Raw genomic sequence first — 25872 nt, 5'->3', positions numbered from 1 at the left:
AAGAGTTGGTTGGTAACTGTTATTCTAAGAGTGAACAGTTACAAAAGTTCTTACTGATCTTGGATGTGTGATGCACTATTCTTAAAAGTATGGTTAACATCTTTCCTTCCTTAGCCACTGTTTTGCCAGTCTAAAAGAAAGTAGATGTGAAGGTATTTTACTCTCCTGTGATTAGGTTGTGCCTCTTTACAAAAGTAATGTGTTGGTTTCACCAGATTATTCCTGAAGGGTAATTGTATGAGTGTCCTCCAACTGTTGGTATCACCAGGTTAGTCCTGTTAGGATAACTGTATGAGTGTCCCCCAACTGGGTCTTGCTTCCCCTGACTTGCTGCTAGCCTGTCTTTAATAAGTCTACATTAGGTTGTTGCCTACCTAGAATTATCTATTCAGTAAAGTGTGACATTGGGTTTTACTTTCTCCTTCATTGTGAAGTTAAAGTAAGTGGGTTTTACTTACCTTGTGTTAGCTGTGTGCCATCCAAAACAAGTTACAAGAGTTATTGCTTACCTCAATCTGGGGTTCCCTGATTTCCAAAGCATCTGTAATGATATATTACATCCATTAGGTTTTGCTCACCTGGTATAACTGTGTGTTATGACAAAAGTAGTTATAGGTTTTTACTGCACCTAGAATAAGTGTTTCACTATTCACCAAAAGTATATTGTCCAGTTGACTGTTTATGTGATTTGTTCCAAGAGTCACTGTACAACTGGAAGGGCCTACTGTCCTTGTATTACCACAAGTAATCTAAAAAGTAACCATTGGTCTTTTACTCCCAAAGAATAGGCTTGGCCTATACTAAATGTGTATAACAAGGTTTTGACTTCCCTAGAACTACTGTTAGGTGTTCCAAATAAGGTCTATACTTGGGTCTGTGTACTTTCAAGTATAGTGTTGTGTTTTATATTGTGATTTCATATAATGTTTCAGTATTTACTTAACCCCTAGATTTATCTGGGCCTACTTGTATTTAAATAAATCCTTTATTTTTATAATACATAGTGTTTCAGTGTTTCTTTGGATCATTTGTATTACAATTTTCACTTGTACTGTATCTACTGCCCTCTCTCCCTCCTAAGATAAGCCTGGCTGCTCTGCCTACGCTACCATGTACTCAGGTGGTACGGTCTTATACTAAGAGTGGAGTCTTGTACTGCCTCAGTTGAATGGTTTTACTAGGCCCTTAACTGGACTTCAGAAAAACTGTCCTAACAACTGCCACCAGCCAAAACCCGATCAGGGGGGACGGAGACATGCCCCCTCGAATAACAGACCCCGGGGCAATCGAATTGCCCCGAACAGCACGTCCACAATATGATGGTTTGTACTGGTTTCTGTTCATAATTTGGGACTAGTAAAGCCAATGGTGACTTTACAGGCCCTGGGAGACAGTAGTCAGTCCCAGGGTATGGAGTCTATGGTGGGGTGTCACTATGACACCCCTGTGTCACTGCACTGAGGGTGCTGTGTAACACACATAGTAAAAACACATGAGACCCTATGGAGTAAAAGACCCTATAGCCCATAAAACACATTAACAGTCAAAGGAACCCCTCAAATCATGTCCAAGAGTGTGAGGAACAGAGACTCACTCTTGGCAGGAGACAAAAAATAAACTCCAGAAATCCAGCAAAGCTGCTGGGGGACTCAGTAGGTTAGGAAATTCAGCCTAAACAGAGAATTCTCCCTAACACTCGCCCCCCTCCCCCAGACTAAGGGACAGGAGGATTTAATCCACTCCTGGATGAATCTCATACCGCTAGTCGATGACATACATCCTAGAGAGAGGGCTTTATAGAGCTGAACTGTATAGGAACAAAGGGGAGGGCGTCCTACCACATTTGCATTAAACAATCCCTGCTTTCTTTATTTACTGCAGAGAAAGGCTCCATTCTGACATACTAAGTATCAACAGGTTTGTAAACTCATAATTAGACGAGAGATAAATACACATAGAATGATGAAATTGACTTTTAGGCTGCTTAATTTAACTAAAAAGTCAAAGAAAAGGAATGGAATGAATTCAATCAATCATAACATTTAATAGTTTTATATGAACAACACATGCCCACTTATTTTGCAAACATAATCCAATAGGAGCAAAGCAAAAAATAGATTGGAAACATAATTCAATTAGTTGCCATTCCGATTTGCGGTAACATAACATGAAAACTCAACAATTAATTCATAAATTGTCATTGGAGAAAAAACGTGAAATTGTGGGTGATAAACCAAGATAGGTTTTTTTACAGATACACATATAACAAAAATATTCTGCGGGAGGTAACCAAGTCTATGGCCCTACGTCTAGATGTTAATCAAACAAGAAAAGGGGACAGACTGTTGAAATCCAGGCGGTAAGTGGTCCCAGGACGTTTCGGCGGCAAGCGCCTTTTTCAAGGGTAATGACCCAGTCTCCCTATGGGGAAAAATGATATGTAAAAAATATCAATGTCGTGTTGTGCAGCAAAACTGATCTTAGTATCTCATACAAACAATATATCTTTTTTTAAAAAATAAAAATCAATTTTAAAAAGGGCAGGGGTGCAGAAAGTACAGTGCCCCACCAACGCCAAAGTGTGTTCCAACCCAAAACTGACCTGCGTGGGATGAAATTGAAGGTAAGGATTCAGGTTCCTTTATTTAAGGATGAAATGAGGACTCTGTAGCCAGTGTGAATATGGCTTGTGTTGTTTTCATGTACAATACCTAATTAAAAAGGGATGAAGACCATATAAATATGGTAAATACTAGTGCTGAGAAAGAACAAAGCTAAATACCAGGCGCTTTGGTTAGCGCTTCTTTTGGGAAAGCAGGGCCTTAGAGACTAACGGCAAAAATCGCAAATGAAATTACCTGATAATCTAGATATAATTCATAATGCAGGCTCTGTACAAGGGGTGCTCTTGTAAATCTTCAGCTGAGCTTTAATAAATCCATGTGTTGGAAGTGGCGAACAATCGTAATGTGACTCCGGCTCGGAGGTGGAGTTCTATGCAAGAAAGAAGAAAATGCACATGTACCAGTGGCCTAAGATTATGGAAAGCCCTAACTCGAAACCTGTATGAACACTAGGCGGACAGGAAATTGAGTTACCTGTAGTTGGACGAACTTCGAACAGCTTAAATGATGCTGCGTGAGTGGCAGAGTGTTTATTTCAACTGCGAACCGGCACCAAATGCCTCGTTAAAGTCAGATTCAGTGGTGTTTAAAAATGAGCTATATGCACAGGAAATGGTCAACGCGCATGTGCATGGAGCAGCCAGATATTCGCGCGCATGCGTCACAGAAAAGTGTGTTAGGCTCTGCGCATGCGTAAAGTGAATAATCATGATGTATCCAACGAAAATATGTTGGACACCGCGGTGGTCATGGAGACTACAAAAACGTCACTGTTATTGAACCGTGTCGTGACCAGAGGCATTATTTAAGCTATTCAGCTAATTATTAAAAGCGTGTATGACACGGGAAACGGTCATGCACATGTGGGCTCTGAAAACACTAATGATAGTCCCATAGATGTTAGAAAACTCTGTCAATATAAATGCCATAATATTGCGTGGTAAATACCTGGAAGAAAAACGTGCAGAGTGACAGTGGATCAGTCCTTGAATGGTTCAGAGGAGCTGTGATGACTGATAAATAAGTTTCCACACATGGGGGAGCTCCAAGAGAGATTCACAATTGAGAGATCTGATATTTAGCTAAATGTCATAGGTGACATTTCATTTAGGCCCCTGGTGGTGGTTTGTAATTTAAAAATCCACCAAGCCTCTTTGTGATTAAGGGCGTTGGTGGTGTTGGTGTTGTTGGTAATAACATCAACAACCCACCATCTCATGTCATCTGCACCATGTTGATGTTCAATGTAGTGGGAGACCAGGGGTGCTGTTTGTGTCCTGCAACGGATGCAGGACCTGTGTTTCTTCTTTCTTGCATAGAACTCCACCTCCGAGCCGGAGTCACATTACGATTGTTCGCAACTTCCAACACATGGATTTATTAAAGCTCAGCTGAAGATTTACAAGAGCACCCCTTGTACAGAGCCTGCATTATGAATTATATCTAGATTATCAGGTAATTTCATTTGCGATTTTTGCCGTTAGTCTCTAAGGCCCTGCTTTCCCAAAAGAAGCGCTAACCAAAGCGCCTGGTATTTAGCTTTGTTCTTTCTCAGCACTAGTATTTACCATATTTATATGGTCTTCATCCCTTTTTAATTAGGTATTGTACATGAAGACAACACAAGCCATATTCACACTGGCTACAGAGTCCTCATTTCATCCTTAAATAAAGGAACCTGAATCCTTACCTTCAATTTCATCCCACGCAGGTCAGTTTTGGGTTAGAACACACTTTGGCGTTGGTGGGGCACTGTACTTTCTGCACCCCTGCCCTTTTTAAAATTGATTTTTAATTTTTAAAAAAAGATATATTGTTTGTATGAGATACTAAGATCAGTTTTGCTGCACAACACGACATTGATATTTTTTACATATCATTTTTCCCCATAGGGAGACTGGGTCATTACCCTTGAAAAAGGCGCTTGCCGCCGAAACGTCCTGGGACCACTTACCGCCTGGATTTCAACAGTCTGTCCCCTTTTCTTGTTTGATTAACATCTAGACGTAGGGCCATAGACTTGGTTACCTCCCGCAGAATATTTTTGTTATATGTGTATCTGTAAAAAAACCTATCTTGGTTTATCACCCACAATTTCACGTTTTTTCTCCAATGACAATTTATGAATTAATTGTTGAGTTTTCATGTTATGTTACCGCAAATCGGAATGGCAACTAATTGAATTATGTTTCCAATCTATTTTTTTGCTTTGCTCCTATTGGATTATGTTTGCAAAATAAGTGGGCATGTGTTGTTCATATAAAACTATTAAATGTTATGATTGATTGAATTCATTCCATTCCTTTTCTTTGACTTTTTAGTTAAATTAAGCAGCCTAAAAGTCAATTTCATCATTCTATGTGTATTTATCTCTCGTCTAATTATGAGTTTACAAACCTGTTGATACTTAGTATGTCAGAATGGAGCCTATCTCTGCAGTAAATAAAGAAAGCAGGGATTGTTTAATGCAAATGTGGTAGGACGCCCTCCCCTTTGTTCCTATACAGTTCAGCTCTATAAAGCCCTACCACTTTTTGGAGCAGTCCCTTCAGTTACGTAACTTTAGATATAGCTACTGCTATAATAGGGACACCCAGACTTATCCTATTAAGTTCTTGACCGTTCCTCAGGGTATAGACATCCCCACCTCCCCAACACTGTGTTCTAACTAGCCTCATACCCAAACACATTTCTCTTCAATTTAACATGGAACAAGTACTAAGTTTCACGGAGGAAGAAACCTCTGAGATTATCCAGGGCCCCACCCTTTTTAATCTAGATGGAGCACAACAACATATAGCTACTACAGCATCTGGCGACGATTTACTTAAATTTAAAAAGAAGTGTTTTCGGACTGAGGTCCATGGCCATTTTTTAAGAGAATATCTAAGAGTAAATATGGTCCCACAGGGACTGATTGTCCGAAATGAACCGGCTTTGTTCTTAGAGGACAAAGAATACATGCTTAGTTTCAGTAAAATATCTACCAAATGTTCAAGAGACCTTATGGTACTAACCATCAGTACACCGCAAAGAATTCATGTAAAAATTAAAAGGGACTTAGCAATAGAAGAAGAAAAATTCCTAGCGAATGAAGATCTACAGAACGCTCGCGAAAAACTGAAAGAGATTAACACAAGCTTAGACCAATTTATGGCCTCAACATTAGAAAAAAAGCACAAAAAATTAGCCAAAGACATCCGGAACTTCAAAATTGAAAATGTTTATCCCTACCTAGCACCAGATTACAAGGATAAAAAAGACCGGGAAAAAGCAATTAGTTCAGCTGGTCCCAGTAAAGGAAGAAGGAAGAGGGTCACATTTTCAGATACCTCCAGTTCTGGATCTTCCGATGAGATGATCCAAGGGAGACAACAACATGAAGGACAATTTGGTCCACCACCCCCTCAGGTTCCTTTTTTAGGATGAGGGGGCCCCAGAGGGCGATACTGGGGCCCACCACCACCAATGACAATGCCTTTTTACCCCCCCAATTACCAACAATGGGGCCATCCAATGCGGAGACGACGCAACCAATGGAGACACTAGATAGTATTCCAATTTTCAACATATCTGGCATAGAACTCTCCAGGGCTGAGACCGCCATACTTGCCAAAGGTCTCTCCTTCGTACCATCTAATAAAACAAACTGGTTCGTGCAGAATTGTCAACTTTTTTCAGAACAATTAGACGCAAATTCTATTTCAAGGATAAAGAATCAGTAGCTCAAGAGGAAGACTCAGGACTTAGGTTACCCTCCAATTTCAACCCTAGAGAAAATGAAATATCACCTTCTATTGTTACCTTTGAGAAATGCATTAGGAGAGAAATGACTAAACTTCAAACATCACAGAAACAAAAAACATCCAATCTAACACCAGAGGAACATATAGCGTTAAAAAACCTTGCCGCTAATAAACAGATTGTTATAAAAACAGCAGATAAAGGAGGAGGTATAGTCATCCAAAACTTGGAACAATACAAAAACATGGTTAAAGATCTCTTGGACGTCCCCACAAACTACAGGAAATTGAAAAAAGATCCCACTAGGGAAATAAAAAACAAAATCCAGGAAACAGTCAGCTTTGCTGCAGAACATGGTTGGATCACTGATAAAGAAGCAATGTTTCTAACTACATCAGAAGGCAGAACACCCGCCTTCTATGCTTTACCTAAAATTCATAAGAACCAACACCAACCACCAGGAAGACCGATTGTATCAGGATGTGGCTCGGTACTCGAACCTATCAGCAAGTTTGTTGATTATTTTCTTAAACCATTAAGTCAGGTAACTCCTACCTACCTACGTGACACAATGGCCACTATATCTATTTTTGAGAATCATCCTTTCTCTCAAACAGAGGAACTACTAGTGACAATGGATATCACCAGCCTTTATACAAGTATACCACAAGACTCTGCCATAGAATGCATAAGACACCACCTCACGCACAATATGAATCAGACTCGAGTACCAACAAATTTCATAGTAGAGCTACTTGAACTTGTTCTACGAAATAATTTCTTCTTGTTTGATGAAACATTTTACCTCCAGATAAGCGGAACCGCCATGGGCGCTGCCTTTGCACCCAGCATGGCAATCATTTTTATGTCAGAATATGAACAACAGTTCATTCTTAATACTAACAACCCGTTCCATGATAAAATCACACGATGGTTCCGGTATATTGATGACATTATTTTCATCTGGCAGGAGAATGAAACATCCCTAGACAACTTTTTGAAATGGGCTAATAACCAAATGAATGAAATCCAATTCACACTAGAGAAAAGTAATCAAAGCATCAATTTTTTGGACTTAACTATCACAGCAAAAGAGGACAAATTAATCTGCTCCATGTTCAGAAAGGAGACTGATCGAAATACCCTCCTCCATTACAGAAGCTTTCATCCTGGCCACCTCAGAAACAATTTACCATTTGGACAATTCTTGAGAGTGAGACGGAACTGCACAGAACTAGAACAATACAAGACAAATGCCTTGATATTACAGACAAAGTTGAGGAACAGAGGATACCCCAAGAAACTAATTAATAACACAAGGAAAAGAGTCCAATATATACCACGTGAAACTCTTCTTTCACCAAAAACAAAGGACCTAACTATGGAACAACAGATGACCTGTGTTACCACATTTTGCCCTGACACCACCCACATTAAGGCCACCATCAAAAAGTTTTGGCCATTGGTACAAATTAGCCTCCCAGATGAACCCCTACCTCGGATGGCACTAAAACGGGGAAAAAATCTAAAAGACATACTCACACATTCTAGACTAACTAAAAAATCACAAAGGTCGAATTTGTGGAGTCTAAGAGAGATCACAGGCCACTATCCATGTGGTATTTGCAATGTATGCAAGCTAACGAAAAAAATCACATCCTTTAAAATTGGGAAACAAGACTGGAAAATAAAACACTTTTCCAATTGTAAAACTGCTAATGTGATTTACATTATTGAATGCCCATGCCAAATGTGATATGTGGGTCAGACGAAACGACCAGTGCATAAACGTATAGGGGAACACAGGTCCCGCATCCGTTGCAGGACACAAACAGCACCCCTGGTCTCCCACTACATTGAACATCAACATGGTGCAGATGACATGAGATGGTGGGTTGTTGATGTTATTACCAACAACACCAACACCACCAACGCCCTTAATCACAAAGAGGCTTGGTGGATTTTTAAATTACAAACCACCACCAGGGGCCTAAATGAAATGTCACCTATGACATTTAGCTAAATATCAGATCTCTCAATTGTGAATCTCTCTTGGAGCTCCCCCATGTGTGGAAACTTATTTATCAGTCATCACAGCTCCTCTGAACCATTCAAGGACTGATCCACTGTCACTCTGCACGTTTTTCTTCCAGGTATTTACCACGCAATATTATGGCATTTATATTGACAGAGTTTTCTAACATCTATGGGACTATCATTAGTGTTTTCAGAGCCCACATGTGCATGACCGTTTCCCGTGTCATACACGCATTTAATAATTAGCTGAATAGCTTAAATAATGCCTCTGGTCACGACACGGTTCAATAACAGTGACGTTTTTGTAGTCTCCATGACCACCGCGGTGTCCAACATATTTTCGTTGGATACATCATGATTATTCACTTTACGCATGCGCAGAGCCTAACACACTTTTCTGTGACGCATGCGCGCGAATATCTGGCTGCTCCATGCACATGCGCGTTGACCATTTCCTGTGCATATAGCTAATTTTTAAACACCACTGAATCTGACTTTAACGAGGCATTTGGTGCCGGTTCGCAGTTGAAATAAACACTCTGCCACTCACGCAGCATCATTTAAGCTGTTCGAAGTTCGTCCAACTACAGGTAACTCAATTTCCTGTCCGCCTAGTGTTCATACAGGTTTCGAGTTAGGGCTTTCCATAATCTTAGGCCACTGGTACATGTGCATTTTCTTCTTTCTTGCATAGAACTCCACCTCCGAGCCGGAGTCACATTACGATTGTTCGCCACTTCCAACACATGGATTTATTAAAGCTCAGCTGAAGATTTACAAGAGCACCCCTTGTACAGAGCTTGCATTATGAATTATATCTAGATTATCAGGTAATTTCATTTGCGATTTTTGCCGTTAGTCTCTAAGGCCCTGCTTTCCCAAAAGAAGCGCTAACCAAAGCGCCTGGTATTTAGCTTTGTTCTTTCTCAGCACTAGTATTTACCATATTTATATGGTCTTCATCCCTTTTTAATTAGGTATTGTACATGAAGACAACACAAGCCATATTCACACTGGCTACAGAGTCCTCATTTCATCCTTAAATAAAGGAACCTGAATCCTTACCTTCAATTTCATCCCACGCAGGTCAGTTCTGGGTTGGAACACACTTTGGCGTTGGTGGGCACTGTACTTTCTGCACCCCTGCCCTTTTTAAAATTGATTTTTAATTTTTAAAAAAAGATATATTGTTTGTATGAGATACTAAGATCAGTTTTGCTGCACAACACGACATTGATATTTGTTACATATCATTTTTCCCCATAGGGAGACTGGGTCATTACCCTTGAAAAAGGCGCTTGCCGCCAAAACGTCCTGGGACCACTTACCGCCTGGATTTCAACAGTCTGTCCCCTTTTCTTGTTTGATTAACATCTAGACGTAGGGCCATAGACTTGGTTACCTCCCGCAGAATATTTTTGTTATATGTGTATCTGTAAAAAAAACTATCTTGGTTTATCACCCACAATTTCACGTTTTTTCTCCAATGACAATTTATGAATTAATTGTTGAGTTTTCATGTTATGTTACCGCAAATCGGAATGGCAACTAATTGAATTATGTTTCCAATCTATTTTTTGCTTTGCTCCTATTGGATTATGTTTGCAAAATAAGTGGGCATGTGTTGTTCATATAAAACTATTAAATGTTATGATTGATTGAATTCATTCCATTCCTTTTCTTTGACTTTTTAGTTAAATTAAGCAGCCTAAAAGTCAATTTCATCATTCTATGTGTATTTATCACTCGTCTAATTATGAGTTTACAAACCTGTTGATACTTAGTATGTCAGAATGGAGCCTATCTCTGCAGTAAATAAAGAAAGCAGGGATTGTTTAATGCAAATGTGGTAGGACGCCCTCCCCTTTGTTCGTATACATCCTAGAGAGACCATCAGCATTTTGGTGGTGACACCCTGACCTGTGCTCAATGGTGAAATCAAACCTTGCAGGCAGATTGACCATCTCAATAGTTTTGGGTTTTCCCCTTTCATTTGCATTAACCATCTGAAGGGTTGGTGGTCAGTCTGAATGACAAAAGTACAACCATTCAAGTATGGCCTAAACTTCTTCAGAGCCCACACAATAGCAAAACACTCTCGTTCAATGGTTGCCCACCTTGTTTCAGGATCCTTCAGCTTACTACTGATTAAGCAAACGGGGTGCTCCCTACCTTTCCCATCCAGTTGACTGAGGACTGCACCTATTCCTACATTTGAAGCATCCGTCTGCACAATGAAAGTTTGGTGGTAGTCAGGAGCTCTGATTACCTGGGCTTGGCAAAGAGCCTTTTTCAGGTTTTCAAAGGCCTGATTGCACTCCTCATTCCATCTTACCTTTTTAGGGAATTTAGGAGAGGAGATGACATTCAGTGGAGAAGCTATGGTCCCATAGTTCTCTATGGAATTCCTGTAGTACCCAGTGAGACCTAAGAAGGCTCTCACCTTGGTCTGAGTAGTAGGTGTTGTCCAATTTTGCACAGCTTCAATCTTACTGAGCAAAGGCCTTATTTATCCACCTCCTACCTCATGTCCAAGGTAGACCACTTTCCTCTGTCCAAATGGCATTTACTTGCCTTTATGGTCAGATTGGCCTTCCCGAGAGCCTGCAAAACATAGCTCAGGTGGTCCACATGTTCTTCCCAGGTTTGGCTGAAGACTGCAATGTCATCCAAGTATGCCATGCAGAAGTCCTCCATCCCTGTCAGAACCTGATTTACCATCCCTTGAAATGTAGCAGATGCATTTTTCAATCCAAAAGGCATAACCTTAAACTGGTATAAGCCAACGGGGGTAGAAAATGCAGTTTTCTCCTTGGCATGGTCTGTCAGGGCTATTTGCCAATAGCCTGACGTCAAGTCAAATGTGCTGAGGAACTTGGCTGCATCAAGTCTATCCACCAACTCATCTGTCCTTGGTAAAGGGTGGGCATCAGTCTTGGTGACTGCATTAAGAGCTCTATAATCCACACAGAATCTAAGTTCCTTAGATCCTGCCTTTGGGTCAAACACCACTGAGGTAGACCATGGACTAGTAGAGGGCTCTATTACCTTGAAATCAAGCATCTTGCTGATCTCACCTTTGATGTGGGTTCTTACATTCTCTGACATCCTGTATCCTCTGCTTTTGACTGTCAGACAGTCACCAGTGAGTATGTCATGCTGTCCCCAAGGGGTCAAGCCTGGTGAAACTGAGAACAGAGAGGCAAACTGATTCAACATAGATCTGCACTCTTCTTGTTGCTCAGGTGTCAGATTTGAAGAGAGATTTACTCCTTCAATCCTTTCGTCCAAAGGTAAGCCTCTGAGGAGATCAGGAAGAGCTTCACTCTCTTCTTCTTCCTCTGATGATGCTAGAAGCAAAGCTCCTACATCAGGTCTGGAGACATACGCTTTTAGTTGGTTGGTGTGGAAGACTGTGGGAGCCTCCTTGGGATTGCCAAAGTCCACCAGATAGTTGACCTCTCCAAGTTTACCCACAACTTTGAAGGGTCCCATCCATTTGTCTTGCAAGGCCCTCTGCCTTGTTGGAATCATAACTAGAACTAGCTGGTCTTGAGTAAACTCAACCATGTTAGCCTTTTGATCATGCCAGTGCTTGACCAAAGCTTGACCAGCTTTCAGGTTATCACTAGCTTCTGCCATCATGTGTGACATTCTCCTCCGGAGACCTATCACATAGTCAGTCACTCTGACTGGCTTGGGGGAAGGAGCACTCTCCAACCCCTCCTTAATCAGGGCTAAGGGGCCTCTGACTGGATGGCCATAGAGAAGTTCAAAGGGAGAATAACCTACTTCCTCCTGAGGGACTTCTCTATAAGCAAAGAGAAGGCATGGCAGAAGAAGATCCTACTTTCTTTTAAGGGGGTCCTCTAAAGCACCTATCATGCTCTTCATGGTTCTGCTGAACCTTTCAACCAACCCATTTGTCTGAGGGTGGTATGCGGTTGGGAACTTGTAAGTAACTCCGCAGGTTTTCCACATGGCTTTCATGTAGTGGGACATAAAATATGACCCCCTGTCAGAGATTATTTCCTTAGGAACCCAACCCTGGTAAAAATGCCAAGGACGGCCTTAGCCACAGCCGGAGCTGTAACAGTCCTCATAGGAATTGCCTCAGGATACCTAGTAGCATGGTCTACTACAACAAGAATAAACCTATTGCCTGAGGAGGTTGGAGGATCAAGGGGACCAACAATGTCAATCCCTACTCTCTCAAATGGGACTCCCACAACTGAGAGAGGCACTGAGGGTGCCACATTCTTGGAGCCAACCTTACCAGAAGTCTGGCAGGTGTGGCAGCTCCTGCAGTACTTATTTGCTGCAGCCCCCATCTTTGGCCAATAAAAGTAGAGTGAGAGCCTTTCCTTAATCTTCTTGAAACTCAAGTGACCAGCCAAAGGAATCTCATGGGCTAACTGCAAGAACTGTTGTCTGTTCTCTTGGGGTACTACAAGTCGTTTGTAGTCCCCAGGGGCAGACTCTGTTGGTTCACTGTAGAAGAGGCCATCTTCCCAGTGCAACCTACATTTTCCAGGCTCTTGCCCTTCAGCCTGAGCATCTGCCTGGTGGTGAAAACCTTCCAGAGTTGGACATTCTCTCTGTCCCTTACTGAAGTCTGCCATGTTGGGTCCACCTTCTGCCAGTAAAGACTGCAGCTCAGGACGGTCAACAGGATCCAGATCTCCAATGAGTTCCTGGCCTTCCACTAGCTCTGCCTCAGAGTCTAGTTCAACCACACAGGGTTGTACCACCCCCTCAGCCTCTGCTGGAGGGGGAGTTACAGGTGTAACTTTGGACAACCTCGGGGAAGTCCTTGTGGGCTGCACTGGAGGGTTGACTGCTGGTTTCTTTTTAGAAGTTTTAGGTTTCCCCTTTTCTTCTGGTTGTTTGGATACAGTAGATAACAGCTCCAGTGGAGTAGGAGTGATCTCTTTCTTCATCATCTCCTTGGGAGTACCCCTCATGGTTCTCTCCCTTGCAGGTCTGGTGAGCTCCTGTAACCTTTTACTAGGAGGTTATGGGGGTATGTGACACCACACCAAGAGTTTTTAAGTCATTACCCAATAGAACCCTTCCTGGCACCTCACTTTGTATGCTGACAGGTATCTTCACAGTCATGTCATTACACTGGATGAGAACTGGTAATTGGGGAAGCATCTGCACAGGCCTTCCAGCTAACTTCGTGAGGAATCTCCTGACCATTCACCTGGACACTGTCCTTATAATACTCTTTAGTATTATCTGGGATAGAATTATAGACATCTAAATTCTGTTGTTCCCACACACCCAGAGATACTAATGAAACACTGGCTGGGACTCCAATGGGTTCCTCAGCCAGTAATAGAAAGTTTCCACTTGCCATTTGTACTTCCTCCTCTGGAGCGAAGGCTAAGGAGACAAGCTGGACCCCTGAAGGTTTACCCTTACACCTGGGATCTCCTTTCACATGGTCAGTAGGGCCACAAGCAAAGCATTTACCAAATGCTTTTTGGGATGGTGGCTTGTTCTGACCTCCTTCTGGTTTGGCATCAGAAGGTACACTAGCCTGATTCGGTTTCCCTTGTGGTTTACCCTTATGGTTTTGTTTGGATCCCTCTTTGGGATTGGAATTATTAGAATTCTCTTTAGAGTCCTTTTTAGGCTGTTTCCCTTCACCCTTCTTGTCAGTAGCCCTGTTGGCAACCCACAAGTCAGCAGCCTTAGCTAGCTTCCTGGAATCCAATTCCTTTGAATCAGCCAAGTGCTGTCTGAGCTCAGGAGAGCAGGCATCATAAATTGACTCCAACATTACAAGATTCTTCTTTCCCTCGTAAGTGTTAACCCTGTAACCCTTAATCCATCCCTCTAAGTTTTTCAAACTTTCACTCACCCAGGTAGCCCAAGGGGTACCATCATGTTTTTGAGGGCCCTAAACCTCTTAAGGTACTGGGAAGGGGTCTTCCCAAATCTAGCTATTAAAGCTAGCTTCACACACTCATAATCCTTCTTATGCACCTCCCCTAACTCTATTACCACATCAGTTGCAACAGGGGGAAGCCTAGGTAACAACCAAGGAAGTAGCTCATTCCCTGTGATGTCCTGGAGCCCATGATTATATTCAAACATTTTCAACCAATCCAACACGTCCAACTTAGGTTCATACATACCCACTAATTCCTTAGGCATCCGGGGTCTTTTGGGACTGGAACTCCTAGAGGAACCAGAAGAGAGAGAAGCAGTTTCCACAGGCAACGTTTTCATTTCAAGTTCATGATTAAGCTCTATTTCTCTGAGCTTCAACTCAGCTTGGGCATTGATTCTCCTGAACTCTAACTCTTGATTCCGTTCAGATTGAGCAATAAAACGTTTGTATTCTAATTCCAGCTTCATTTTTTCAAGTTCAAAATATTCAGGATTACATGTGGGACCTGGTATAGGTCCAGTAGGTACAGTTGGTAAGGCAGACAGAGGTTCAGGGTGGCTAACTGCATTAGGCTCAATTTCCTCTTCTGACTCATTATCAAGATTATCAATACTTTGATTCAGATCAATACCATCACTGTTATCTACATTTGCTGCGGGGGGAGGTAAGGGGGGGTAGATTCCTCTGTACCACCCAGACTTTGATTTTCTAACAATCTTTCTATAAGTTCAATTTTTTTGCCCTTCCCAGAGAGGTTCTTATGTCTACACAATACTTGCAAGCAATCAGCAGTTTTGGCAGACAATGATTCTAGGGTATAACTTTCCATAGTAGACAGGTTTAGAAAATCAGCTTTTTAGTGCTAAGCTTTGTGGTTAGTTGTCCTAAAGTATCTACAAGCACACTAAAGTGTATACTCAATACAAATCCCACCGCTGTACACCAGTGTTAGGCAGAAACCTGTGCAGTTCCCTTAGGGACCACTGCAAAAAGTTTAAGACTACAGGAGTTAGCAGTAAACCCAATTGGTAGCAGTCTGCACTACCCAGATTTACCTGGTAGTTGTGGCTGAGCAATCAGACTTCTCTCAAGAAGAGTTAGGCAGTATACAGAGCATACACAATAGGGCAGTTACACACAGTAGAACAAGCAAACACTGACCAGAGCTTTGGTGTAAAAGATATATAATTATTTATTTAAAAACACATCTAAGAAAACACACTGACACTAATCTCAAGCAAGTTCAAAAACACAGTTACTAAAGTATATACACTCCCTTAAAAGAATATTAGACAAGTCTTAAGTAAAGCCCCCCTTATTTTCAGACAGCGGTGAGCGCTTAACGCAGATGGCACTCTAATAATTCAGTTTAAAAGGGAGAGAAAGGCAGAGCATAAATTGAAAAAGATCCCAACACTTTCAAAAGAACACAGCAAGAGAGGAAGGCAGAATCAAACCGTGAAGTTAGAGTTCAGAAAGCTGGATCCACTTTAAGAGGATCAGAACGAAACAAGGAGACGTGCCTAGGACATTCCGTATTTATTGGGAGGGTGAGCTCCTTGTTAGTGACCCCACTAAGCCTGAACCTGGTACCCTCAAGAGGTTGGTGGTAGCCCAGGTTTACAGGCCCTTCCTGCTGCAGTTGGTGCATGAGGTGCCCTTGGCTGGTCATCTTGGTACCAAGAAGACTAAGCAGAGGCTGCAGCCATTGCCAGTGGTTGGCACACCATTTTGAGAGGGTGGGCATCGACATTGTCGGTCCCCTGGACCCTCCCACTTCAGGTGGACATCCGTTCATCCTAGTCTTGGTAGATCATGCCACCAGGTACCCCGAGGCTACACCCCTTCGGACTGTAACTGCCAAGGTGGTTGCCAGGGCTCTCCTGGGCATTTCTACCCATGTTGGATTCCCCAAGGATGTTGTCTCTGACAGAGGATCCAACTTCATGTCTAGTTACATGAAGACCATGTAGAAAGAGTGCGGGGTAACCTACAAGTTCTCCACCTCTTACCATCCCCAGACCAATGGTCTGGTTGAGAGATTTAATAAAACTCTCAAGGGCATGATATGTGCTTTGGAAGAGCCCCTAAGGAGGAAATGGGATCTCCTCCTGCCATGCCTGCTGTTTGCTTTCAGAGAGGTACCGCAAGAGGGTGTTGGTTTCAGCCCCTTTGAGTTACTCTTTGGACATCCCGTGAGGCGGCCCCTTGCCTTGATCAGAGAAGGTTTAGAAGCCACTCCTCCAGGTCCCGCCAAGCAAGTGGGGGACTATGTGTTAGGCCTCAGACAGAGGATGACACAGATGATGGGTCAGGCAACAGCGAATCTCAAGGCCAGCCAGGAATTGAACAAGTACTGGCATGACCTTAAAGCATTGCAAGTGGATTGGACTCCTGGACAGGAGGTCCTCGTGATGCAGCCTACCAAGCCTCGGGCATTGGCAGATAAATGGACTGGACCCTTCAGGATAATCTCCAAGATGGGTGAGGTCAATTATCTGGTTGACATGGGAATCCCAGGGGTAGTCCCTCAGGTATTCCATGTTAATAGGCCTTTCCACAGGTGAGCAGAGGTCTCATGTCTCTTGCTAGCTTCAGAGCAAGAAGAGGATGAGAGTGAGCCCCTTCCTGATTTGCTGCATAGCAACCCTCAGGATGGCTCAGTGGAAGGAGTGCATCTCTCTCCATATTTGACAACAAAGCAGCAGAGGGCCTGCAGGACTTTGCTCCAGCAGTATGCCTCTCTGTTTTCACTGACGCCAGGCCTTACACCATGGTGTAAGCACGAGATTGACACTGGTGACAGTGTGCCTGTCAAAAGCAGGAGCTACCGTATGTCGGATACTGTTAAGAACCACATCCAGGCTGAGGTCGCCAAGATGTTGGATCTGGGTGTTATTGAATCCTCAACCAGTCCCTGGTCCAGTCCAGTGGTCCTTGTCCCCAAGGCAAGTTCCCAGGCAGGTACCAAGGATTGGAGGTTCTGTGTGGACTACAGAGGAGTCAATGCCGTCACCAAAACTGACGCGCACCCATTGCCCAGGGCTGATGAGCTTGTGGACACAATAGGTGCTGCCAAATTTGTGAGCACCTTTGATCTTACCTCAGGCTATTGGCAAATAGCTCTGACGGACCATGCCGAGAAAAAGACGGCGTTCTCAACACCAGAGTGACTCTACCAGTTTAGGGTCATGCCTTTCTGGTTGAAGAATGCCCCTGCCACCTTCCCGAGATTGGTCAACCATGCGCTCAGTGGGCTGGAAGCCTTTTGTGTGGCTTACTTAGACGACATTGCCGTCTACTGTTCCACTTGGGAAGAGCATTTGACACATCTGGGTAAGGTGTTGCAGTCCTTGAAAAGGGCTAACCTCACTATCAAGGCCACCAAGTGCCAGATAGCTCAGGGGAAAGTCACATATCCTGGTCATGAGGTAGGAGGGGGTCAAATCCAACCTCTCCCCAGTAAGGTACAGGATGTACAGGACTGGGAGACTCCCACTACTCAAACCCAGGCGAGAGCCTTTTTGGGCCTCACTGGGTATTATCGCAATTTCATGGCAGACTATGGAACCATAGCTGCACCCCTGACAGCTCTGACTTCACCCAAACAACCTAGGAAGGTTAATTGGACTGAGGACTGTCAGAGAGCCTTTGATGGCTTGAAAGAAAGTCTGTGTAGGGCACCTGTGTTGTGTGCGCCTGACTACAGCCGACACTTTATCGTCCAGACGGATGCCTGTGTCAGGAATCGAGGGTGGAAGCTGTGGGATCGATGGACGCTCTAGTCCTCACCCATCATGGCTGCCTCCACTATAAATCTAGGCCCCGCCTCCAGCTCGGCGCGTTGTATCTGTGTATTGCCTACACTTCTACCAGCGCTCAGAGTTGCTCGTAACTTTCTTTCCGAGTTTTCCTTCACGCTCTCGTTTTCGGCGTGAGCTTGTTTTTTCTCCTTCTGTCCGCTCTGTGTTTTTGTCTATGTGGTTTTCGTAACCGACTATCTGAGTTCTGCCTTTCTCTGCTCGCGATCCCTTTCACGCTCCGCTCCTTGCTTACCTCTCTGTTTACTTTTTCTCCGCTTGCGAAACCCTTCGCACTCTGCTCCTCGCTCTGCCTTCCTGATACCTTTTTCTCCGCTCGCGATCCCTTTCACGCTCCGCTCCTTGCTTACCTTTCTGTTTACTTTTTCCCCGCTTGCGAAACCCTTCGCACTCTGCTCCTCGCTCGACCTTCCTGATACCTTTTTCTCCGCTCGCGATCCCTTTCACGCTCCGCTCCTTGCTTACCTTTCTGTTTACTTTTTCCCCGCTTGCGAAACCCTTCGCACTCTGCTCCTCGCTCTGCCTTCCTGAAACCTTTCTCTGCTCGCGATCCCTTTCGCGTTCCGCTCCTCTCTTAGCCTTCCAGTTAACCAGTTCTCTGCCAGCGAAACCTTTCGCACTCTACTTCTCGTTGTTACCTTCCTGTGCCTTATACCGCTTGCGGCTCCTATCAGTTTCTGTATCCAAGGCATCTGGCACTCCAGACATTCTACAGTGTCCTGACTTTGGAGAAAGCCCTCGCTTTTCGATCCATAATTCCTGAATCTTCATCATTTCAGCCTGGGAGTACCTGCCTTATACCTTGCCTTAGGAACCACTCCTTACCTTGCCTGCAGATCTTCATTCAAGGGTTTTTTCTGCCGTTCTGGCTTTTTCCCTTGGGCACCGAGGCTGGCCCACTGGGAGCCCCCCACGGCAGGTTTCCACTACTGCCAAGGTGGCCTCCGGAGGGGCCAGACCTTACTTGCACGATAAGAAGGTTAGAACACCTAAGGATCTTATCTCTACCAAGAAGAAGGAACGTCCCCGAATCCGGACTACGGTAAAGGACTCAGTATCAGAAGATTCAGGTGAGGAGAAGGGGGAGGTGGAGCCGAAGTCTGACAGCATACAACGCCCAACTACAATCATGGCATCCTTGGAACAATACCAGGAACTCGTAGCGGCTATACAGAACTTGACAGCTGAAGTACAATCCCTAAGGGCTGAAAACATAGTCCTTCGCCAACAAGTAGTATTGCGTCGAGATGACCACGGAGACCTGCCCAAGATGCCTCTCTCATTCGGCAAGTATGATGGTCATCCAGGAGGTCTCAAGGATTTCCTGGACGCCTGTAAAGTATACTTCACATTCAGGCCTCATGCATATGAGACTAGCCGTGCCAAGGTCGGATTCATAATTGCCAATCTCTCTGGAAATGCCTTATCATGGGCAACTCCACTGGTCTCCAATGATGATCCATCCCTGAATGTCTACGATCAGTTTGTGACAGCCTTTAAGGATAGATTTGATAGACCTGAGGTTCTATACTCCTCATTAGAAGCCATTCTTGATGTCCGTCAAGGAAATACAGACGTGCAAACATATATCTCACGCTTCTTCAGACTGGCTGCAGAGGCGGACTGGCCGGACTCGGCTCAACAGACGATCTTCAGAAGAGGACTTCAGGACGAGATCAAGGATGAGCTTGCGAGGATAGCCAGACCACAGTCATTTCGTGACTTGATGACCTTGTCTCTCCAGATCGAGTTCAGGCTGCATGAACGCAGACAAGAAAGGAGACGCCCACGGGGAACCTCACAGATGATAGGCCTGCCCTCCCAGACTCCAGTCCAGAGACCGATATCGTCCACTGAAGAGTCAATGCAGATCGGAGTAGCTTGTGGACCTCTGACTCCTGAAGAAAGGAGACAGCGCCGAGAGGCGGGATTGTGCATGTATTGTGGATCCTCTAAACACCTGTTGAGAAACTGTCCAGAAGTTCCTCCTAGGAAGAAGGAAAACTTCCACCCCCGGGCTGCTGCAAGGGAAGTCTCGGGGGACCTGCCAGTTACCCTTGCAACCACTCAAGAACCCTAGAAGAGGGCGAAGACAATAGTTTACTGGTTTTCAAGGTCCACGTGAAGTTATCAGAAGCGACATCAGTAGAGGTACTGGCAATGTTGGATTGTGGTGCTGCGGGTAACTTCATGGACCTTAACTGGGCTAAGGAGAACCTAGTCTCTACCAGACCCAAGTCCAGACCCATACCTGTTCAGGGTGTTGATGGTGTACCTCTTTCTTCGGGTCCTATCCTGTGGGAGTCGATTCCATTGCAGATGAGAGTGGGCAATCACCAAGAACTCCTGGTATTCGACCAGATACGTGCAGCACATTTTCCTTTAGTTCTGGGAATACCTTGGTTGAGGAGACATAATCCTCTTATCGATTGGTCTGCCAACAAGGTGTGCTTCGACTCCCAATTCTGCAAATCAAACTGTCTGATTACGGCTGCGGCTATGGTGGTGACTGGGGAAGGTCCCGAAGCTCCTGGCTCCTTAATCGTAGCAACAGTTCCGCCCCAATACCATGAATACACCAAAGTCTTTCTGGATACTCTCCCCAAGCAGCTACCCCCACACCGGGCAGAGGACTGCTCTATCGACCTGGTGCCTGATTCTATCGTGCCTTTCGGAAGGATGTATCCCCTGTCCATTCCGGAACGAAGGGCCCTCAGAGAATATCTGGACGCTAATTTAAAGAACGGGCTGATTCAGGAATCCAAGTCATCCTGCGGTGCATCATTGTTTTTTATCCCCAAGAAGGATTCGGATGAGTTGCGCCCATGCATAGACTTCAGAGGCCTTAATAAGATCACTATAAGGGATAGGTACCCCATGCCCCTTATACGAGACATCCTGGAGGCGGTTCAAGGGGCTAGGTATTTCACCAAGTTAGATCTAAGAGGGGCCTATCACCTCCTTAGGATCAAGGCGGTGGACGAATGGAAGACCCCTTTCGCACTCCGTTCGGCTTGTACGAGTATAGAGTCATGCCGTTTGGTCTTGTCAATGCCCCGGCAGTTTTCCAGAGGTATATGGACAAGGTGTTTGATAACATGTTATACCTATCCGTGGTGGTCTACCTAGACGACATCCTCGTCTACTCCAAATCCCTTGATGAACACAGAGCACAGGTCAAGAAGGTGTTGAGAAGACTCCTTACCCATAGGTTGTTGGTCAAGCCCGAAAAATGTCAGTTTGAAGCTACTTCTGTGTCCTACCTTGGGTTCATCCTTTCTCAAGAAGGGATCGAAATGGACGCAAGAAAGGTTAAGGCCATTCACGATTGGAAGGAACCCGGAAACATAAAGGAGCTACAGTGTTTTCTGGGTTTAGCCAATTTTTATTGGCGTTTCATCCCCAACTTCTCACAAACTGTGCTCCCCATTACCTCTCTACTTAAGAAGGGAGTACGGTTTTCTTTTGAAGGAGAACCTCAGAAGGCTTTCCAACTCCTTAAAGAAAGATTCTCCACGGCTCCCATCCTGATCCAACCTGACCAGACAAGACGGTTCATCATGGAAACTGGCGCCTCCATTGGAGCAGTGGGAGCCATACTCCTCCAAGAATCTGAGGACGATCTTGAGCATCCTGTAGCTTATTTTTCCAAGACCTTAACATGTAGCGAACGGAACTATCCCGTATTGGAAAGAGAGCTACTAGCCATCAAGCTAGCTTGTCAGGAATGGCGTCATTTCCTACAGGGAGCTGCTCATAGCTTCTTGATTCGCTCCGATCACAGAAATCTCAGGGTACTCCAGCAAATGGAATGCACCAATGCCTGTCATGCCCGATGGGCCTATTTCTTTCTATAGTATGACTTTGTGATAACTTACATTCCTGGGACGGAGAACAAGAAGGCTGATGCCTTATCCCGAAGTAAGGGGGAGGTGTCAGGATTATATCAAGGGCATGACTTTGTTCTCCCCAAGCTCAGGATTTTGGCCTCCACGACCACTTTTCTCAAGGAGCTTATACCCCTGTATCAGAGTTGCCCAGAGCTCGCGCCTACTATCACCAAGGGGAAGGATGGATTGTATTACCATGAGGAGGCGCTTTATGTTCCCACCAAGAAGCTTCAAAGAATGGTTCTTTCCTGGTGCCATGATTTACCCTTGACAGGTCATCCTGGCATCAGAAAGACATATGACTTATTAAGTAGGGGTTTCTGGTGGCCAACGCTAAGAAAGGACGTGAGTCAATACGTCTCTACTTGCTCTGTTTGTGCTGCAAACAAGTATCAGACTGGTAGGCCAATAGGTTTGTTGCAACAGCCTCCTCTAGCTAATCGCCCCTGGGAACATATTTCCATGGATTACATTGTGGATCTTCCGGTGTCTTCTGGTATGACTGTAATTATGGTCACTTGTGACTCCTACAGAAAGTTGGCACACTTTTCAGCCTTTCAGCAACTGCCTTCGGCTTCAGAGACAGCTACTGTCTTCCTCTGTGACGTAGTCCACCTGTATGGTTTGCCTAGGACTATAGTCTCTGATTGTGGTTCCCAATTCACCTCAAAATTCTGGGCCACTCTCTGTCGGGTTCTGGGAATCCATAGGGCTCTCTCCTCGGGCTATCACCCCCAAAGCAACGGCCAAACGGAAAGACTCAATGCCAGCTTGGAACAGTACCTTAGGTGTTTCTGTAGTCCACAGCAAGGGAGGTGGTTTGAATTTCTCTCCCAGGCCGAGTTTGCTTATAACAATGCAATTCACACCACCATACAGATGAGTCAGTTCTTTTGTACATACGGTTTCAACCCACACCATCTACCCTGGGTTAATACACGATCGACCAAGGTTCCGGCCTTAGATGAGGCTCTCAGAGATCTGCACGAGGTACAGGAGACAGCCAAGAAAGCTCATCTAGCCAGCCAGAATGCCCAGAAGAAGTGGGCAGACAGGAGCAGACGCTCAAACCCCGACTGGAAGGTGGGACAATTGGTATGGCTGTCAACCAGATTTCTTCCGAGATGGATTCACAAGGGGAAGTTTTCTTCTAGATTTCTAGGACCCTTTCCCATAGTTCAACAGATCAATCCGGTGGCTTTCAAACTTAGACTCCCGGATTCCCTCAAGAGGATTCACCCTGTCTTTCACACTTCTCTTCTCAAGGCGTACAAGGAAGACCCATTTCAGAGGCCTGTCCATAAGGGACGCCCTAAGGTTGATCCTGCCCCGGACGAGTACGAGGTGGCTCGTTTGATCGATTCCCGGTATCGTAAGGGCAGGTTACAGTACCTGGTACATTGGAGGGGCTATCCTAAGGAGGAGAGAACCTGGGAGCCTGACTACCACATACATGCTCCTCATCTTGTGAAAAGGTTCCATCGTTTTCACCCAGGCAAGCAGGGGGGACCCCCAAGGAAGAGGGGGTATACTGTCAGGAATCGAGGGTGGAAGCTATGGGATCGATGGACGCTCTAGTCCTCACCCATCATGGCTGCCTCCACTATAAATCTAGGCCCCGCCTCCAGCTCGGCGCGTTGTATCTGTGTATTGCCTACACTTCTACCAGCGCTCAGAGTTGCTCGTAACTTTCTTTCCGAGTTTTCCTTCACGCTCTCGTTTTCGGCGTGAGCTTGTTTTTTCTCCTTCTGTCCGCTCTGTGTTTTTGTTTATGTGGTTTTCGTAACCGACTATCTGAGTTCTGCCTTTCTCTGCTCGCGATCCCTTTCGCGCTCCGCTCCTTGCTTACCTCTCTGTTTACTTTTTCTCCGCTTGCGAAACCCTTCGCACTCTGCTCCTCGCTCTGCCTTCCTGATACCTTTTTCTCCGCTCGCGATCCCTTTCGCGCTCCGCTCCTTGCTTACCTTTCTGTTTACTTTTTCCCCGCTTGCGAAACCCTTCGCACTCTGCTCCTCGCTCGGCCTTCCTGATACCTTTTTCTCCGCTCGCGATCCCTTTCACGCTCCGCTCCTTGCTTACCTTTCTGTTTACTTTTTCCCCGCTTGCGAAACCCTTCGCACTCTGCTCCTCGCTCTGCCTTCCTGAAACCTTTCTCTGCTCGCGATCCCTTTCGCGTTCCACTCCTCTCTTAGCCTTCCAGTTAACCAGTTCTCTGCCAGCGAAACCTTTCGCACTCTACTTCTCGTTGTTACCTTCCTGTGCCTTATACCGCTTGCGGCTCCTATCAGTTTCTGTATCCGAGACATCTGGCACTCCAGACATTCTACAGTGTCCTGACTTTGGAGAAAGCCCTCGCTTTTCGATCCATAATTCCTGAATCTTCATCATTTCAGCCTGGGAGTACCTGCCTTATACCTTGCCTTAGGAACCACTCCTTACCTTGCCTGCAGAACTTCATTCAAGGGTTTTTTCTGCCGTTCCGGCTTTTTCCCTTGGGCACCGAGGCTGGCCCATTGGGAGCCCCCCACGGCAGGTTTCCACTACTGCCAAGGTGGCCTCCGGAGGGGCCAGACCTTACTTGCACGATAAGAAGGTTAGAACACCTAAGGATCTTATCTCTACCAAGAAGAAGGAACGTCCCCGAATCCGGACTACGGTAAAGGACTCAGTATCAGAAGATTCAGGTGAGGAGAAGGGGGAGGTGGAGCCGAAGTCTGACAGCCTGCGACACCAGAATTGGAGCTGTCTTGTCCCAGTTAGATGACAAAGGGAGGGAACATCCTATCATCTTCATCAGTAGACAACTCAAGGGTAGAGAACGTAGGTGGGCTACTGTTGAGAAGGAATGTTTCAGTATAGTTTGGAGCCTTCTGCGTTTTAGGCCCTACCTTACGGGGTCTACCTTCAAGGTCCAAACAGATCATAAGCCCCTGAAGTGGCTTATGCAGATGAAGGGTGAGAACCCAAAACTGCTCAGATGGCCCATTAGCCTGCAAGGGCTAGACTTCACCATAGAGCACAGACCAGGGAAGAGTCACGATAATGCAGATAGCCTTTCCAGAAGGTATGTTGACCGTCTGGATGAGGGTGTCTATCTCGTGGGAGATTAGGCACCCTCCACCTCAGTCTGGGGGGGCGACTGTGATGCTGGAAATGCATCGGAGGGACGTGGCCTCCGTATCCTTGTCCTTTACTGCCTTTTTATCGTGTGTTCTGTTGTGTTTTCCACACAGGAGTTCATGTGGGACACCTGGCGGTGCAGCTCTCTCTCTTTTGGTTTGGTGAACAGACCTATGGGATACCCTTACGGCACCCCTGGGTGGGGGTACAACCCTGTGAACCCAGTGTATGTTTTTGGGCACCTGTGGGTGGCCCGCAGAACAGGGTATGGGCTGGTGGCAGCTCCATACTGAATTTGACAGATGCTCTGAGTATCCTCCATTTTGGGATACCCCGGCCATGCCATTGGAATCATTTGATTCCTTATGGAAAACAAGAGGGCCTCTGCGGCTTCTTGCTTTCTGTTGCCTGTTACCTTGTTTTCCCAAAGTCCTGGGAAGCCCTGGCTCTGTTCCTTCCCCCCGACTGACTGTTGGGTGGAAGTTCCATATATGGTGTTGTTGTGAAGTCCAGTCCAGACTGGCTGGAGCCTTCCCAGTGACTGTATGTTGTGGGTACACCCTGTGGGTGGGACCTGGGTGAATGGAGTGTGTGACCAATATGCACTTCTTGTTGTGGCTGTCTGGTTTCTGGTATGAGAGACAAAGACTGAGACAGCCCTGCCCGAAACTAGCCTGAATGCAGTGTGTAGTGTTGAATGGCCGGGGACTTGTCCCAATCCACATACCTTGTTG

This window comes from Ambystoma mexicanum, chromosome 1q (assembly GCF_040938575.1).
Source record: "Ambystoma mexicanum isolate Mex_15411 chromosome 1q, UKY_AmexF1_1, whole genome shotgun sequence".
Classification (NCBI taxonomy): domain Eukaryota; kingdom Metazoa; phylum Chordata; class Amphibia; order Caudata; family Ambystomatidae; genus Ambystoma; species Ambystoma mexicanum.
Note: the sequence above shows the minus strand (reverse complement) of the source record.